The 18,196-nt window shown below is 37.1% G+C and overlaps 1 protein-coding gene across 8 annotated transcripts in view; it reads right to left on the reverse strand.

Moving 5' to 3' along the window:
- Positions 1 to 18,196, reverse strand: part of LOC121984499 — a 155,727-nt gene that overhangs the window by 115,739 nt on the left and 21,792 nt on the right. For 5 of the 8 annotated variants that reach the window (XM_042537444.1, XM_042537448.1, XM_042537442.1 and 2 more), the window contains exon 2: positions 15,169 to 15,230. The gene's annotated coding sequence lies outside the window, so the exon portion shown is untranslated. Of the gene's footprint in view, positions 1 to 15,168; positions 15,301 to 18,196 lie in introns of those variants that run through there. The other 3 variants (XM_042537445.1, XM_042537441.1, XM_042537443.1) reach the window with 2 other exon arrangements.

The following is an 18,196-nucleotide window of genomic DNA, read 5'->3' on the forward strand; positions in this document are numbered from 1 at the left end:
TCCAACAAATATCTTCTATATTTGTGTCTCGTCTGGTCCTACCAAACTTAGTCTCTCTCAATATGAGAATCCACTTCTCAAACTTGTTTTAAGTCTTTCAGATATACTTGTAGTATGCGTGACCCAATAGGTTGTTAGTTTATATTAGTCGTTCATAATTAACCATTAATTATGAATCGATCATAAGTGACACCTATTAGTATATCATGATCCTAAATTAATTAAAAAATCACAGTTGACTCAAAACTAAATTTGAACCCTTTAGTACCTATGATTATCAGTGTGTCTATTCTTTTCACTCATCTTATACCTGTTAGAGTGTATACTAAAAGCCTAGCTTTTGGTATAAACATTTATCTAGAAATAAGAATCACATTGGTCAAATATCTACATTTATGATAAATGTAGTTGTTCAATTAATTTATATTGTAGATAACATGGTGTGTGGTGTCACACACAGAGGATCATGTTATCAGTACCTTATAAATTATAAACAGTAGCTCACGACCATAATGGAAAGGAACAAACCATTGGAAGGTCGTAGTGTAATTAGGTATTAGTTTATCTTAACTATATAATTACACTAGTACACTTAGAGTGTATTGAGTAGGACCATTAGAGGTCGTTTCTTTTATACTGACTTTATAAAGAAACAAAGACCTCAGTTATTATGGAAGTGTGTGCTCTTAATCCTAATATAATAACGAGCACATATATTTGATATTTATTTCTTTAATTTATCAATGGGTGAGATTTAGTTCGATGAATCAATAAGCCCGATAAGTTGGGAAATGATATCACTTATAGTGTGTGTTGTTGATTATAGAAGGAATGTCCTAGTGATCTAGGTTGAGAATGTCCCAAGAGGAGCTCATAAGGATTGTCATGTTAAACCCTGCAGGTGGACTTAGTCCGACATGACGATGAAGTTGAGTGGTACTACTCTTGGAGCTAGATATTAATTAAGTGAGTTGTCAGTAACTTACTTAATTAGTGGACATTTGTTATCTTAAACACAGGGAGACTAACACACTCATAATAAGAAGGAGCCCAAAATGTAATTTGGGATTGGTGCGGTAGTTCAATAATAGTTCTTTAGTGGAATGAATTATTATTGATGAAATTAAGTTGTGTGTTCACGGGATGCTTAATTTCATCGGGAGACCAAAACCAATTCCTCCTCTCGGTCCCTATCGTAGCCTCTAGTATATAGAGATTTATACCCACCGCATACCCACCTTCTTACCCATCCAATGGGGCCGGCCAAGCTAGCTTGGAACCCAAGCTAGGGCCGGCCAAAGCTTGGGTCCCAAGCTTAGGTGGCCGGCCACTAGAATATTAAAAAGGATTTTTATTAAAATTATTTCTTATGTGGATATCATGATTTTAAAAGAGAGTTTAAAAATTAAAATTTCCTTTTATAGCTTTCTACAAAAGATTAAGAGAAGAGATTAATCTCTTTCCTTATTTGTAGTTTAAAAGGATGGTTTTAATTTTTTGGTAAAAACTTTCCTTATTTGTAAATCATCTACATGTTTAAAAGAGAGTTTAAAATTTGAAATCTTTTCTTATTTGTTGATTAAAGGAGGATTTTAAATTTTAAGAAAACTTTCCTTTTAAACATATTCATGATTTAAAGAGAGTTTAAAATTAAATATTCTCTTTTATAAGTTTCTATAAAGATTAAGAAAAGATTTGATATCTTTCCTTATTTGTAGATTGAAAGAGATTTTAATTTTTAGAGATAACTTTCTTTTTATCCACATGTTTAAAAGAAAGATTTTAATTTATTAAATTTCCTTTTTATAAACCAATCATGAAGGGATAAAATTATTGGAGAAATTTTTATAAATTTCTGGAAACAAATTAGGAAGTTTTAATTCTTGTTTAAAACTCTCCTTGATTTGAGGAAATAAGTGGCCGGCCATGTTTAAGTGAGAAGAAAAATTATTTTAATTAAAATAAAATTTTCCTTTTCATGACAAAAGAATTAAGGAAGTTTTTAATTAAATTTCCTTATTTGCCAAGACCAAGGATTATAAAAGAGGGAGTAGAGAAGGCTTCATGGTGAACAACCTCTATTATTTTCTTCCTCTTTTCTTCCTTGGTGTGGTCGGCCTCCTTCCTTTCTCTTCTCTCCATCTTGTGGCCGGACCTCTCTTCCTCATTGAAGATCAAGTGGTGGCCGGATTTTAGCTTGGAGAAGAAGGAGAGAAAGCTTACATCCCTTGGAGCTTGATTGGTGGAAAAAGATCTTCATCTCTTGAAAGCATAGTGCTTGGCCGAAACTTGAAGAAAGGAGAAGAAGGTGCTTTGGTGGTTTCTCATCTCGGAAGATCGTTGCCCACACAACGTCCGAGGTTAGAAGAGGAATACGGTAGAAGATCAAGAGGTCTTTCTAAAAGGTATAACTAGTAATTTTTCTTTCCGCATCATACTAGTTATTTTTGGAAATAATACCAAATACAAGAGGCATGCGATTCTAGTATTTCGAATATGTTTTTCGATGTTGTGTTCTTTTGTTTTCTTTTTCCTTGTGATTTGATTGTTCTTTTCGGTTAACCTAAAGTTATTTTAGGAAATTAAATATTAGCTTTCCATAAAAGGTTTTGTCTAGTCGGTGGTGGTTGCTCCCATATCCAAGAAGGCCATGTGCCTCGCCACGTCAGTACTGGGAACCAATTATGGAAATTAATATTTAATGGAATTAATAACTTAAGGTGATTTGGGTTGAACGTGTTAAGTTCCGCAGGAGACCCAAGTCAAAACCTAAAAGAACGAATAGATTAAGTTTTGGATCAAACGTGTTAAGTTCCGCAGGCGATCCAAAATTTAATTTAAAAGAACACATGGTAGCTAGGAAAAGGTTCAGACCTTTGTACAAAATTTTTGTACAGTGGAACCTCTAGGCTTTCCGAGTAGCAACCAACAATTGGTATCAGAGCTAGGGTTTTGCCTCTGTGTATTTGGTATTAGTTTAATTATGCACATGTCATACATAATTTAGGCAGGTTAATAGTAGGATGTGCTAACTTTGTGGATGCAGGATCCAACTATTATGGCTTATAGTTATTATGTGTGATTGGACCCTTGGACATGTCAAGGGCATTTTATTGTGTGTGCATGATTGTATTATAAAATACAGCAGGAGCTGTATTTAGTTTTATTAGGATTTTATTTTTGATCTAGATACATGTACATTCCTTTTATGGAATATAGGATCAAAATGTAAAATTCTATTTATGTCGCGGATCGAATCTTGCAAAGCGTGGAACCTTCGAAGGACCAGAGGCGCAGTGGAACTAGGAGCAAGATGGCTAGACCCGGTGGCGGTGGCCAAATATGGCAAAGCTTGGGATGACAACACACGGAGGATAACTAGAGATAAAAGCCATAATAGTTGAAAATTAGATTTTCTATTTATTGCTTTTATATTGTCTTGTGTGTGCATGTTGGTTTACATATTTAGTAGGCTAGCATAGTTAAAATTCCTCATTTATAAATAACTAAGTGGGAGAGGGATTTTAAGTAAATCCCATGGTCTCCATTACTAGTTTGTAAGTGATGCAAACAAGCTTGCGCGCTCTGAGTGCCTTCCTCCATAACGGATGAGCTTGTTTGTGGATCACTAGAATAGACTTCCATTTTGGATGACTATAGGAAGTTAATTAAGAGCGTGTGATCTTCCCCAACGGAAGGGCATAATCTTATTAATGGACTTAGTGTCAAGTAATGGTATACACTTATACACATCTAATAGTATCCTCCCCATCGGAGTCAATGCTATTATTTGTGTGACCAAATGAAACCAACTATTAATTTGTCATAAAACTAGGTTGACAAGATAATAAAATTAAAGGGTTAAAACCCTCTTACAAATGATTGATTTTGTATACGTCCACACTAACGTGGCATACAAAATTAACGGTGTTTGAGATAATTTTATTTGTCATAAAGATACGTTGACAAGATAGTTAATGGGTAAAACCCTCCTTTTACAAATGTTGAATTTGTATACGTCCACACTAACGTGGCATGCAAAATTCACGGTGTTTGAGGTGTTGGTAAATTTAAATAATATTGTTTGAGGAATCAATGTTATTTTAAATTCAAAGAGTTTTGACCAAATATTTGATCAAAGATAGATCAACTATTAATTTTATTCATAAAGTAAAGTTGACGAGATAATAAAATTAATGAATAAAATCTCCTCTTCGATTTTGTATACACAAAATTCATAGAGATTTTAAGGAGTTGATCTTGACCAAATGTTTTGTGATTCTTAGGATGTTTGTCAATCCCTAGTAGTCATACTATAGAAAAGACTTAGTAGTCCCAATTGTAATGATTGGAAATAGGACTTGGACATTAAGGTAGACTGCCTTCTTAGAACTAAGAACAATATAGGTGTATTTAATTCATTAGTTGAAACATGTCTAGTGGTGTTATCTACCAGAACCTGGAGTGTAGATACAAGATGCCATTCATTGCAGGGTTCCAGGAAACCCGACAACTAAATGAAAGGTAAATCACCGTCCACATGGGCACTACTGTAATAGTGGTAACTGTTGCAGTGGGAGAAGTTTATCCTTTGATAAGAATAAAATATGGATTTTAAGTAATTGTCTTTACGTACCAAGTTTAGAAAGAACCTGATTTCAGTTTCTAAACTATTATAGATATTATGTCTATTTTGATAACAAAGTTGTTATCAAGAAAAATAGGAAAGTTATCTATTCTGGTATGATGGTTGATAATTTATAATCCAATAAACTCCCACGATGCAACAAATGGAAATTAGTAACACATCTTCTAATTTTAAGAGAAAGCAACCTTCGGAAATGAACCAATTATATCTTTGGCATCTAAAGCTAGGTTATACTTGAGTAGGATTTATTGGTAGCTGATGAACTTTTGGGTTCATTGGTAGTGAAAATCTTTCCAACCTACGAGTCTTATTTGGAAGGAAAATAACCAAGAAGCTTTTAAGTCCAAGGGGTATGGAGTCAAAGATATGTTGAAAACGGTTCATTCTGATTTGTGTGATCCTATGACTATCCAGACAAGAGGTAGTATTGAATATTTTGTCCGTTTAATAGACAACTATTCAAGATACAAATAAATTTACTTAATGTACCGCAAGACTAAGTACTTTGATTAGTTCAAAGAGTACAAGGTTGATGCGGAGAAATGTTAAAGTAAAAAGTCACTATGGAAGATCGTAGTGGCAAGTACCTCTTGAGAGATTTTAGAGTCACTTATCGAAGTTGGATTTCAATCCCAACTAACTGCACACCCCAACAGAATGGTGTAGTAGAAAGAAGGTAAAGGACTCTTATGGAATAATTAGATAGATGATGAGTTATTCAGAAAATTACCAAATTTGTTTTAAGGATAAACTCTAAAAACGAAAGTGAACATAGTACCTTCCAAGTTAGAACTCTGTACTCATATAGAATTGCTGAATAGGTGAAAACCTATTTTGAAGCATATTCGGATTCGGGTAATCCAGCACATATGTTAAAGAGAGACAATGATAAGTTGGATAGGAGTTCACTTGTTTGTTATCCTAGATAAACAAAAGTAGGTTTATAGTCTTAAAAATCAGAAGGTCATTGTTAGCATCAATGACTGATTTTTAGAAAAGGACTATATAATGAACCACGTGCTCATAAGTAAATTTGTTCTTAAGGAAATAATAAAGGACATGTCTAACCTAGTACCAACTGTACATACCACAAGAAAACTGCAACACGTATCACAAATGATACACAATTGCATAAAGTGTCTTGTCACAGTGGGAGGGTAAATAGGTTCATGTTTTGGGAGAGTTTTTGGACTCGATCCCTGAAGGACATAAACCTGATCTCCGGACATATGACGAAGCACTCCAAGATAAATATGCAGCATCTTGGCAAAGAGTAATGAATAATAAAATTAGAATATATGTATTCTAATAAAATCTGGAAGCTTATAGAACCACCAAGTGGTGTAAAAGCCTTTGGGTGTAAAAGGTCTATAATAGGAAAAGAGGGATAGACAGGAAGGTTGAAACCTTCAAAGCAAGGCCTGATGAAAAAGGAAACTTTTTTCACTGGTAGCCATGCTTAAGTCTATCCGGATTCTTTTATCTATTTGGCAAGTGGATGTCAAGACAGCATTCCTTAATAGAAGTCTTGAAGAAAGCATCCATATAAAGCAACCAGAAGGGTTCATTGCAAAGGGCTGAGAGCATCTTGTGTAAAGCTCAATCAGTCTATGGACTGAGGCAAACCTTCAAGATCTTGGAACATCCGGTTTATCAAAGTAATTCAGACCTATGGATTTATTTAGTAACCGGATAAGTCTTGTGTATACAAAAGGTGTGATGGAAGCGTGGTGGTATTTCTTGTACTATACGTAGATAACATTTTTGGTAGTTGGAAACAATATCAAAATGTTGTCAGAAGTAAGGGTATGGTTGTCCAAACAATTAGATATAAAGGACTTGGGAGAATGTATATATTCTTGAGATCAAAGTAATAAGGGATCGAAAGAAAAGAATATTTTACTTATCCCAAGCTTCATACATCGGAAAAATCCTTGCTCGTTTTAAAGCATGCAAAACTCCAAGAAAGTTTTCTTACCTTTTCAGGATGGAGTAACTTTATCTAAAGATATGTCTCTGTAGACATTAAAGGAGATAAAGGAAATAAAGGCAGTTCTTTATGCTTCGGCTGTCGGAAGCCTAATGAATGCTATGCACGAGATAAGAAATCTGTTTTGCCAAGGGCATAGTTGGCAGATATCAAAGGACAGTGGACTGCAGTAAAGCATATATTGAAGTACCTTAGATGCACTAGAGATTATATGCTAGTTTACAAGGCAGTTATTTTGGTCCTTGTGGGTTGCATGGATTTTGACTTCCAATCGGATAGGGACAATAATAAGTCAACCTCGGGGTTTTGTGTTTACTTTAGGAGGTAAAGTCATAACTATGGAAGAGTGATAAGCATAGGTGTTTTTCTGGACTCCACCATAGAAGCTGAGTATATGGCAAGCCTCTGAGGTAGCCATAAAAGCTGAATGACTCAATAACCTCAAGATAGACTTAGATATGATTTCTGGTTTGTCCAAAGATTATTACAATTTATTGTAATAATATTGGTGCAGTAGCAAACTCGAAGAAACCATAAGTCTATAAAGGCAAGTAAACACAATAGAGCGCAAGTACCACCCAATACGAGAAATCGTATAAACGAGGAGAAGTTGTTGCTGCCTAGAATGCATCAGATGATGACCTATAGATCTTTTCACTAAGGTCCTTAAGGCGAGAGCTTTTGATGGACATGTTGAAGGGTTGGGAATCAGATGTACGGCAGCAGATACGGCAGCTTAGTCTTTTAGTATAAGTGGAAGATTGTTAGAGTGTATACTAAAAGCCTAGCTTTTGGTATAAACATTTATCTAGAAATAAGAATCACATTGGTCAAATATCTACATTTATGATAAATGTAGTTGTTCAATTAATTTATATTGTAGATAACATGGTGTGTGGTGTCACACACGAGGATCATGTTATCAGTAAATTATAAACAGAAGCTCACGACCATAATGGAAAGGAACAAACCATTGGAAGGTCGTAGTGTAATTAGGTATTAGTTTATCTTAACTATATAATTACACTAGTACACTTAGAGTGTATTGAGTAGGACCATTAGAGGTCGTTTCTTTTATACTGACTTTATAAAGAAACAAAGACCTCGGTTATTATGGAAGTGTGTGCTCTTAATCCTAATATAATAACGAGCACATATATTTGATATTTATTTCTTTAATTTATCAATGGGTGAGATTTAGTTCGATGAATCAATAAGCCCGATAAGTTGGGAAATGATATCACTTATAGTGTGTGTTGTTGATTATAGAAGGAAACTGTGTCCTAGTGATCTAGGTTGAGAATGTCCCCAAGAGGAGCTCATAAGGATTGTCATGTTAAACCCTGCAGGTGGACTTAGTCCGACATGACGATGAAGTTGAGTGGTACTACTCTTGGAGCCAGATATTAATTAAGTGAGTTGTCAGTAACTTACTTAATTAGTGGACATTTGTTATCTTAAATACAGGGAGACTAACACACTCATAATAAGAAGGAGCCCAAAATGTAATTTGGGATTGGTGCGTAGTTCAATAATAGTTCTTTAGTGGAATGAATTATTATTGATGAAATTAAGTTGTGTGTTCGGGCGAACACGGGATGCTTAATTTCATCGGAGACCAAAACCAATTCCTCCTCTCGGTCCCTATCGTAGCCTCTAGTATATAGAGATTTATACCCACCGCATACCCACCTTCTTACCCATCCAATGGGGCCGGCCAAGCTAGCTTGGAACCCAAGCTAGGGCCAAGTCCAATGAGCCAAGTATGTGGCCGGCCAAAGCTTGGGTCCCAAGCTTAGGTGGTCGGCCACTAGAATATTAAAAGGATTTTTATTAAAATTATTTCTTATGTGGATATCATGATTTTAAAGAGATTTAAAAATTAAAATTTCCTTTTATAACTTTCTACAAAAGATTAAGAGAAGAGATTAATCTCTTTCCTTATTTGTAGTTTAAAAGGATGGTTTTAATTTTGGTAAAACTTTCCTTATTTGTAAATCATCTACATGATTAAATAGAGTTTAAAATTTGAAATCTTTCCTTATTTGTTGATTAAAGGAGGATTTTAAATTTTAAGAAAACTTTCCTTTTTAAACATATTCATGATTTAAAAGAGAGTTTAAAAATTAAATATTCTCTTTTATAAGTTTCTACAAAAGATTAAGAAAAGATTTGATATCTTTCCTTATTTGTAGATTGAAAGAGATTTTAATTTTTAGAGATAACTTTCTTTTTATCCACATGTTTAAAAGAAAGATTTTAATTTATTAAATTTCCTTTTTATAAACCAATCATGAAGGGATAAAATTATTGGAGAAATTTTTATAAATTTCTGGAAACAAATTAGGAAGTTTTAATTCTTGTTTAATTAAAACTCTCCTTGATTTGAGGAAATAAGTGGCCGGCCATGTTTAAGTGAGAAGAAAAATTATTTTAATTAAAATAAAATTTTCCTTTTCATGACAAAAGAATTAAGGAAGTTTTTAATTAAATTTCCTTATTTGCCAAGACCAAGGATTATAAAAGAGGGGGTAGAGAAGGCTTCATGGTGAACAACCTCTATTATTTTCTCCCTCTTTTCTTCCTTGGTGTGGCCGGCCTCCTTCCTTTCTCTTCTCTCCATCTTGTGGCCGGACCTCTCTTCCTCATTGAAGATCAAGTGGTGGCCGGATTTTAGCTTGGAGAAGGAGAGAAAGATTACATGCCGTGGAGCTTGGTGGGTGGAAATAGATCTTCATCTCTTGAAAGCATAGTGCTTGGCCGAAACTTGAAGAAAGGAGAAGAAGGTGCTTTGGTGGTTTCTCATCTCGGAAGATCGTTGCCCACACAACGTCCGAGGTTAGAAGAGGAATACGGTAGAAGATCAAGAGGTCTTTCTAAAAGGTATAACTAGTAATTTTTCTTTCCGCATCATACTAGTTATTTTTGGAAATAATACCAAATACAAGAGGCATGCGATTCTAGTATTTCGAATATGTTTTTCGATGTTGTGTTCTTTTGTTTTCTTTTTCCTTGTGATTTGATTGTTCTTTTCGGTTAACCTAAAGTTATTTTAGGAAATTAAATATTAGCTTTCCATAAAAGGTTTTGTCTAGTCGGTGGTGGTTGCTCCCATATCCAAGAAGGCCATGTGCCTCGCCACGTCAGTACTGGGAACCAATTATGGAAATTAATATTTAATGGAATTAATAACTTAAGGTGATTTGGGTTGAACGTGTTAAGTTCCGCAGGAGACCCAAGTCAAAACCTAAAAGAACGAATAGATTAAGTTTTGGATCAAACGTGTTAAGTTCCGCAGGCGATCCAAAATTTAATTTAAAAGAACACATGGTAGCTAGGAAAAGGTTCAGACCTTTGTACAAAATTTTTGTACAGTGGAACCTCTAGGCTTTCCGAGTAGCAAACAACAATACCCACTTGGCTTAAGACATGGTCTATATGTCAACCCCCACTAGGCTGATTATGTCACACCTAGCCCAAGTAGTAGTTCCTTGTCCAGCAAATTCAAATTACAAAAACATGTGTCCAAGAAGACCATCCACTTGACATGTAATTCTTTGGAAAAAGATTTAAGAGTAATAATCCTGACAAAAGGTTATAGGGTATATGTCTCTTTATAAAAAGGAGTGATGAATCCTTTGTGAGCTATTCAAACGCCTTTAGACACTTTGACTTATACTCAATCATCTCAGGATCACGCCTCCAAGGAGATGCTTGCTTAAGATGTTAAAGTATAAGTCTTCATGACCAAAATAACTTGAATATCTCAAGTTGAATAAAACTTACACTCAAGATGCAATGAGATCTTCATAGATATGTATAGAACAACATGATGTCTTATAGAAGGTCACATCTACTGAACTAGTTGCCCTTAACCAACATTCATATGTTAACTCTTAATATCCCAATGTTTCTAGTCAGTGAGGACCGATTGTTGGGGTAAAATCAAAGAGCATAATATATGCCAGTCTTACATAATTAATGATGTCCAGTCTCGTTAATTCATCGCCTAGGGAATCTTTCAATACTTGCATAATTACACATAGAGAGATACCCACTAATTATGATATAATCAAAATTTCTCTCATGCTATGTATTATATTTTGAACTTCATTAATTGAGTTTTAATATTAATATCATATACATAGAGAATGTATACTCAAATAGTGAATTTACTTATCTAATAAATAATATAATATTTAAGGTGATTCTCTTAGGACACCTCTCAAATATAATAGAAAGTGGCAGAGATTTTGGAATTCAAAGACAAAAGTAGTGAAGATGCTGTGAAAATAATGAAATGAGCTACTTATTTATAGAGTTTGGAGAATAATAGACACTAAATTATAGTCATTGATAAAATAAATGATCAAACCAGTGGTTCCAAAGAAACTATTGATTTCCAACATTCAAATAAAATAAAATAATAAAAATTGAATGGTGTTGGTATGTTTAATCGAGTGAACAAATAACTAGCCCATTGAAACAATTACAGATCTAGCTCGGGTCCGGTTCGGACCTAGTCCATGGTCGAGTCTAGGTCTAGGTGCAACAACTTCTAGGACTTTAGCTTCTGGGTCTTTATAGATAGGGTTGTAAACAAGCTGAGCCGAGTCGAGCCGAGGTTTAGGGTGTTCAAGCTTATTTGACAAGGTTACCAAGCCGAGCTGAGCTTAAAATGAACCAAACTTTTGAAATGAGTGTTCAAGCTTGACTTGGTTTATTTTTTATAAGTTTGAGCTTGTTTGAAGCTTGGCTTGAGCTTGGTTCATTTAGATGTTATCAAGCTCTCAATTCAAGCTTGACTTGAGCTTGGTTCGAGCTTGGTTCATTTAGATGTTATCAAGCTTTCAATTCAAGCTTGTTTGATTGTTTGAAACTTTTAGTTGTTTGATTGGTTATTGAGATTGATAATTTAATTTTTATTTTATTTTATTATTTATTTAGCATATTAAAAAGAATTTTATTAATGAATATGGTTCGTGAATATTATTCATGAACATTATTCACGAACGTTAATGAGCTGAACACATGTGTTCAAACTTGTTTGTTTAGCTTAACGAGTTGTTCAAGCGTGTTTGTTTAATTAATCTTATGTATATTGAACGAACATAAACAAGTTCTTACCAAGTCGAACATCAATCTTGTTCACAAACCCTTGGTTCATTTACAACCCTATTTATAGAGTTTCAATTCTCGATTGCAGCTTCTGGGACTTCAGTTGCAACAGTCAAAGCTTGGTGGCCACATAATCACCTGCCACAAAAGGATAAGAGGTTTGTACTTCTGAAAATCTCTCAGTGACATCTTTTAGGGTGCATATGTCCTCCATGGAGATCAGATCCCATTTCAATTTCTGACTAATTGAGGTGTTATACATGATTTACTTTGTAAAGACAAACAAGTTAGTCCATGAAAAAGAAATAATAATTAAAGAGTGCCTTACTTAAGAGGCAGCCTACAATGGGGCTTAAACCAACGCGATATAGCAAGGTCTCACTCTCTACTAGCAGAGTGACACTAAACTACAGTCCATCTAGGATCCCAATTGTCTCCAAGTACGTCGGTTCTGATTTATAGTCGTCTAGTAGAGTCGAAGTAGGTAGATCATCCAACCAGGGTGTTAGCCAAATATACAGTTGAGGTGGCATAATAAAAAAGAAGTGATTCTTCCACCCCTTATGACAAGAAGGGCACTCGCCCAAGAAGGTACACCTAAATCTTTTCGCAAAGTAAAAAAAAAAACTCCTAGCTTTTGTTGTCGGAGGTAAAAAAAGATAGTGGAAAGTAGTCGGGTCAAGAGGAATTTGATACAGTTGGAAAAGGATAATTGCACTGCAAATCAAATGAAAGGAGTTGGGACCAGTAGGGACAAAGAAATTTGGAAGTAATGGGACAAGTCTTAAAGGAAAGAATGAAGGGGAAATCTAAGGCAACCGACCAATTGGCTGAAAAAGTAAGTAATGAATCATGTTGGTGGTTCATGTAGTCGGTCCTCCGATAGCGAGATCCTAATTTCATTGGTGCAATGAATACAAAGGTTGCTCGGAGTAGTGAGGATGCGTATCTAGTCAGCGTGGCCTGTTGGAACTTATACCACTTATCTAAGGGTTCACCGGCAACCATGGGTTCGAAAAGAAAGGAAGAAAGCTAGAGGAAGGAGTCGAAGAGCAGAAGAAGGCGCAACAAACTTACTATGTGGCTAGATATAGAGAAGAAGGTAAAGACAAAGGACGCAGAAGACCAAAGGAAGCGAATGAATGTGATGCTTCTTTTTGATTAACCTAATAAACTTTGGTTGCGACACAGTAGGGTTGTCATGTAAACTCCTTGAGCCATTAGATGGCAAGATTTTTTCCTCGCCGTTGAATTGTTCAACTGAATGATTGTGATCTCAACTCAATCTTCACCATTAAAGTGCAATTGTGATAAGTTATGAAGCGTCACATCAATCCTTAAGGTAGTTTAAAAATAGTAGTTGAATGCAAAGGATAAATAGGCGCCAATGCCCCCCCCCCCCCCTCCCCTCAGCTGGATGCAAGATGGCGTCAGTAACAAAACTATAGTATTCCCTCACAATTAATATGGTAAGGCATTCACGTGGCCCGAAGTGGATACCGCATGCAACCCATTAACAAAATGGTACAGTGCATCAATCATCAACATGATACATGAGCCCGTGTATCATATACCACAAATACAAAGGTTTTCTCTCCCCAACAACTAACCTTCTGATAGCTGCCCCAATAAAGCATAAACACATCAGACTATTCAGAAAGATAGGAGGGGTAGGTAATGGATAGCTTAGCACAATCTAGTCAGTTAAAGGACTCGGATCTAATTGAACGGGCTAAATACACTCATCCCAGCGATTAAAGGACAAGCCATTAATCATGTCTCAGTCTCAACTCTCGACCCATACCCTACCTTAGTCTCGATGACAGACTCTATTTGAGTCGTAGATCCTATCTCAGTCTCAGCAACATACTCTCTCTCAGTCCTGGCGAGAGACTCCCTCTTAGTCTCAACAGCAAACTCTCTCTCAGTCTTGGCAAGAGACTCCCTCTCAGTCTTGACAATAGAATCTCTCCCAGTCTTAGTGAGAGACCCTCTCTAAGTCTCAGTGACAAACTCTATCTCAATCTCGGCAATAGACCCTCTCTTAATCTTAGCAATGGACTCTATCTCAGTCTCGAAATAGACTCTCTCCCAGTCTCGACAAGAGCCTCCCTCTCAGTCTCTGCGAGAGCCTCTCTCCTAATCTCGGTGAGCAATCTTTGCAAGAGACTCTCTCTCAGTCTCGGTGGTGATAGACTCTACCTCAGTCTCGGTGAGAGACTCTCTCCCAGTCTCTATGAGAGACCCTCTCTCAACCTCGACATAAGACTCTCTCTTAGTCTCGGCGAGAGATCCTAGCTCAATCTTAGCCGCAGACCCTCTCCCAGTCTCAGTGAGTGACTCCCTCCCAGTATCAACAACAAACTCTATCTCAGTCTCAATAGTAAACTCCCTTTCGGTCCTTGTCGTAATCACGGACATCATCTCTATTTCTGTCCTAGTAGCCAATGTTCTCTCTCAAAGGAGGATCTCAACATCATTTTAGTCTCGATCTTCGACCTTGACCTCAAATATTCCCAAAGTCATTCCACATTGATATCACTTTTTTCATCCTTAAGATAGGTCTACACCCTATATGGGCTCACCAATAGTAACTGTGAATATTGATATGGTCTCCTAGATATCCCCTATTGACACGTGGCACTGGATGAATGGAGAAGTAGCCAACGACTGTAAGATCTAGTCTCATTGGCTCCCGCAATGATGATATTATGATTGACTAGATATACTATCCAAACAACTATCTAACGCTCACAAAGGTAATGACAAAAGGTTCCGAATTCTCTTCAACTCTATCATGTTCTACCCTTCCTCTCCTTCTCCATTCTACATATCACCTCAAGTAAATCGTAATTTGAACGTCGAAGTATTCACAGGATCTGTCCCTCGTCAATCTAATCCTTTCTTTGAGTCATTTTACCCCCTTTTATCAATAATCTTTGGAGCTCATGTACATCAGCAAGTTTGTTTATTGATGGTTTAACTATATATTTAGCCAACACAACTGGTTTTACTAGATTTGGTGAATTAAAATTGACCATAATTCGTTTACCTAATGAAACAAAGAAAAGAAAAAGAAAATTAAAATGTTTTCAATAAGCGTACGGGATCAGAAAGTAGAATGCACAAGTAAACAGATTCTGCCAAGAAAGTCATAACGAGAAAATACAGAAGGCAGGAATTTCTAAGTTGACAAACCTCAGAAAATCGATAAACAGGAATGATCCAATAGAATAAAATAACAAAGATCTCTCTTCCAAAATCCAAACCCACAAGAAAAAACGTCAAAATTAAGAACCGACTTTTGAACGAAGCGAGGAACCTTTAACCACGGAATCAACTTGAGTAAATATCTTCTAAACAAATATATATAGAAGCAAATGAAACAAGAGCAAACAAATTAATCTCGCACCTGATCGAACACCTGAAGAAACTCCCTCCTATCGAGCGTTTCAAAGCAATTCTTCTGCCAATCTGATGTTACCAAGGAAGAAAATTCAAAGACTCATCTTAATTTTAAAGCTTTGTTTCTTCTTCATTGTTGCCCACAATTGAAGAACGCCATTTAACGAATCGCATTTAAGACTCCTATTGCAATCATTTTCTTTTTCATAAATGCAGAGATTTAGAAGACACTTGTGAAGTCAATATTTCCAGTCTTTATCAGGGGAGACGCATGTAATTTTTATCTGAAAATAATAATTGCATGGTGATGAGTATTCTTAGAGAGAGCTCAAGAATTATGACCAGTGCCTCAGGATGTAATTGAACTTGAGTCAAGCCTAATAATGAGAGACTCGTGCTTGGACTTAGTTCGTTATCCCTAAGCTCGAGTTCGGTTCGAGTTCGATTCGAACTTTAGTTCTTAAGTTCGAACTCGACTTGTAATAAAATTAAATAGCTCTAACTCGGCTCTAGCTTAGTTCGAAAAAAGTTCGTTTAAAAATTAAATGAATTTTGTTCGAGTTCGTTTAAAAATTAAACGAACTTAGTTGGAGCTTATCTAAAATAATTAATTATAATAATTAATAATATATTATTATATTTATTTATGTTATATTTAGTTATATATATATCATAAGATAAACGAACACGTTCGCGAGCGTTTTAATGAACACATTCGTGAGCCTCTAAACAAATATATTCACAAGTTTACGAATCAAATACTATTAAATTCGAGCTCGAATCATTAATATTTTTGAGCTCGAAATTAAGCTTGAACTCAGCTCATAAACTTAATCAAACTAACTCGAACGAATTTTTTTTCGAACCGAGATCCGAATAGTTCGCGGACGGCTTGCCTTATGCATACTTTTGAAGACACATATGAACGACCTTTCACCTAAGTTGGTGAAGATGTGTTATGGGAAAACATTAGGCTGTCATACATTAATCTAAGGTGTGAGACACAAGTGGAGTCATGTATTAGCTTACCCGGGCTTTAGCCCAAGAGCCCTACGAGTTGAGAAAGAGGATAAAGAAAGAATGTAAGAGGAGGAAGATAAAAATTTAATTATCAGTCCAGGGCTTTTATAGAGTTTGATAAAAAGTGAATAAATCAGAGTCATTGATAAAAAAAAAAAAAATTAAACCAATGATTCCAAAGAAATCATTGATTTCCAACATTCAAATAAAATAAAATAATAATAAAAAATTAAATGTTTCCGGTCTATTTAACCGAGTGAATAGATAACTAGCCCGTTGAACTGATTATAGATCTGGCCCGAGTCCGGTTCGAACCCGGCCCATTGATCGAAATGAAAGGAAGAAAGCTGGAGGAAGGGTTCGAAAAGCAAACGAAGGCGCAACAAACTTACTATGCGGCTGGATATAGAGAAGAAGATGAAGACAAAGGATGCAGAAGACAAAATGAAGTGAATGAATGTGAAACTTCTTTTTGATTGACCTAATAAATCTTGGTTGTGGCATAATAGAGTTGCAATGTAGACTCCTCGAGCCATTAGATGGCAAGATTTTTTTTTCTCACCATTGGATTGTTCGATTGAATGATCATGATCTCAACTCAATCTTCACCATTAAAGTGCAGCTATGATAAGTTATGAAGCGCCGCATCAATCCTTAAGGCGGTTTAAATATAGTCGTCGAATGCAAAAGACAAATAGGCGCTGATCCTGTCCGAATCGCCGAACCAAAGGACGTTGGGCACGTGGCGCGCTCCTAGTCGATGGCGTAGGCCTCCGTCTGGTCGCACGAATCTCCGGCGAACCTGCACAGAAGTCGGCCCGGAAGGGTTCCTGGCGGCGACCCTCTGACGCTCAAGTCAGACAAGCAAACAGTGGAAAAGAGTGGCTCCAGAGATGTTTCACGCGTACCTCCGGCGGAGTATGAGGCTCTTTATATAGAGTGGTGAGAGAGTTCCTGCACGTCCACCGAGGTATATATATGTCCGTAACCCATGCCTCGGTATGTGCCTGTCAGAAAGCTTACCTAACGCCATACCGCTACAGTCCAATCATGCCTGTGATGGGACAACAGAACACCTCGTTGTCAGACTTGGCCGGAACGTCCATCCGGCCGGCTGGATGAAGGGCGTCGTCCGGACGGCCCTCATCCCCTGTGCCAGCCGGGCGGCGCACCCATCATGTCCTGCTTGTCATTTACATTGATATGCTGGGGAGACTTCCGGGCGGGTGCTACGTAAGGATTGTTTAGCAGTATCACTTTCTCTTAGGTCTTCCGCTTGGCTCTTAGCTATTGTGTCAACTGAGCGTCGGAACCCCGACCCTGGTCAGGGCGCCTTTTGCTATTAGATGTTAATTGGTTGGCCGATCGGCCAACATAGGTCCGGTCGGCCCGCCTTTCTCCGGCGAACCCCCTAGCCCTTTAACCTCCACGTGGCATTGACCCCTCGTAATGGGGTCCCCTGCCTTGACAACCGGATCACTTGCCTCCCCCTCAAGTCTAGTCGAAGGAGGCGAAGTCCGAATGACTGGACTACCGATCTGATCGAGTGACGGCCGACAACTCAGTCCGCTCGGACGGGCTAATGGATGCTCGGCCGTTCGGCGATATCTTGCCCGTGCCTTGGAAATTATGTCGAGGCATTTGTCAACCACCTGCGTTAATCAGTAACTTGCTGACACGTGGCTACCTCTCTCTCGTCAGGGTATGGCGGTGGCGTCACTTCCGATGGGACGGCCGCCGTTTTAAATGAACGGCTGGATGATGACCTCGTTATCGACGACCTGGATCGGACGGCTGAACTTGATGGCGGCCGCCATTATAAAGCTCCGACTTCCGCCTTCCGCCGCATTTCGGCCTCCTCTCCTCCCGACGTTTCGCTTCTCCTTTCTGCTCCGGCGACCCTACAGCCTCTTCCGATCATCTCCATTGCCCGTAAGGCTTCCTTTTCCTTGCTGCCTCTCCTTTCTTCTTTCTATTAGCTATTTCCTTTATCATCCCGCACTCTTTCCTAGCTT

Source organism: Zingiber officinale, chromosome 5B (genome assembly GCF_018446385.1).
Source record: "Zingiber officinale cultivar Zhangliang chromosome 5B, Zo_v1.1, whole genome shotgun sequence".
Taxonomy (NCBI): Eukaryota; Viridiplantae; Streptophyta; class Magnoliopsida; order Zingiberales; family Zingiberaceae; genus Zingiber; species Zingiber officinale.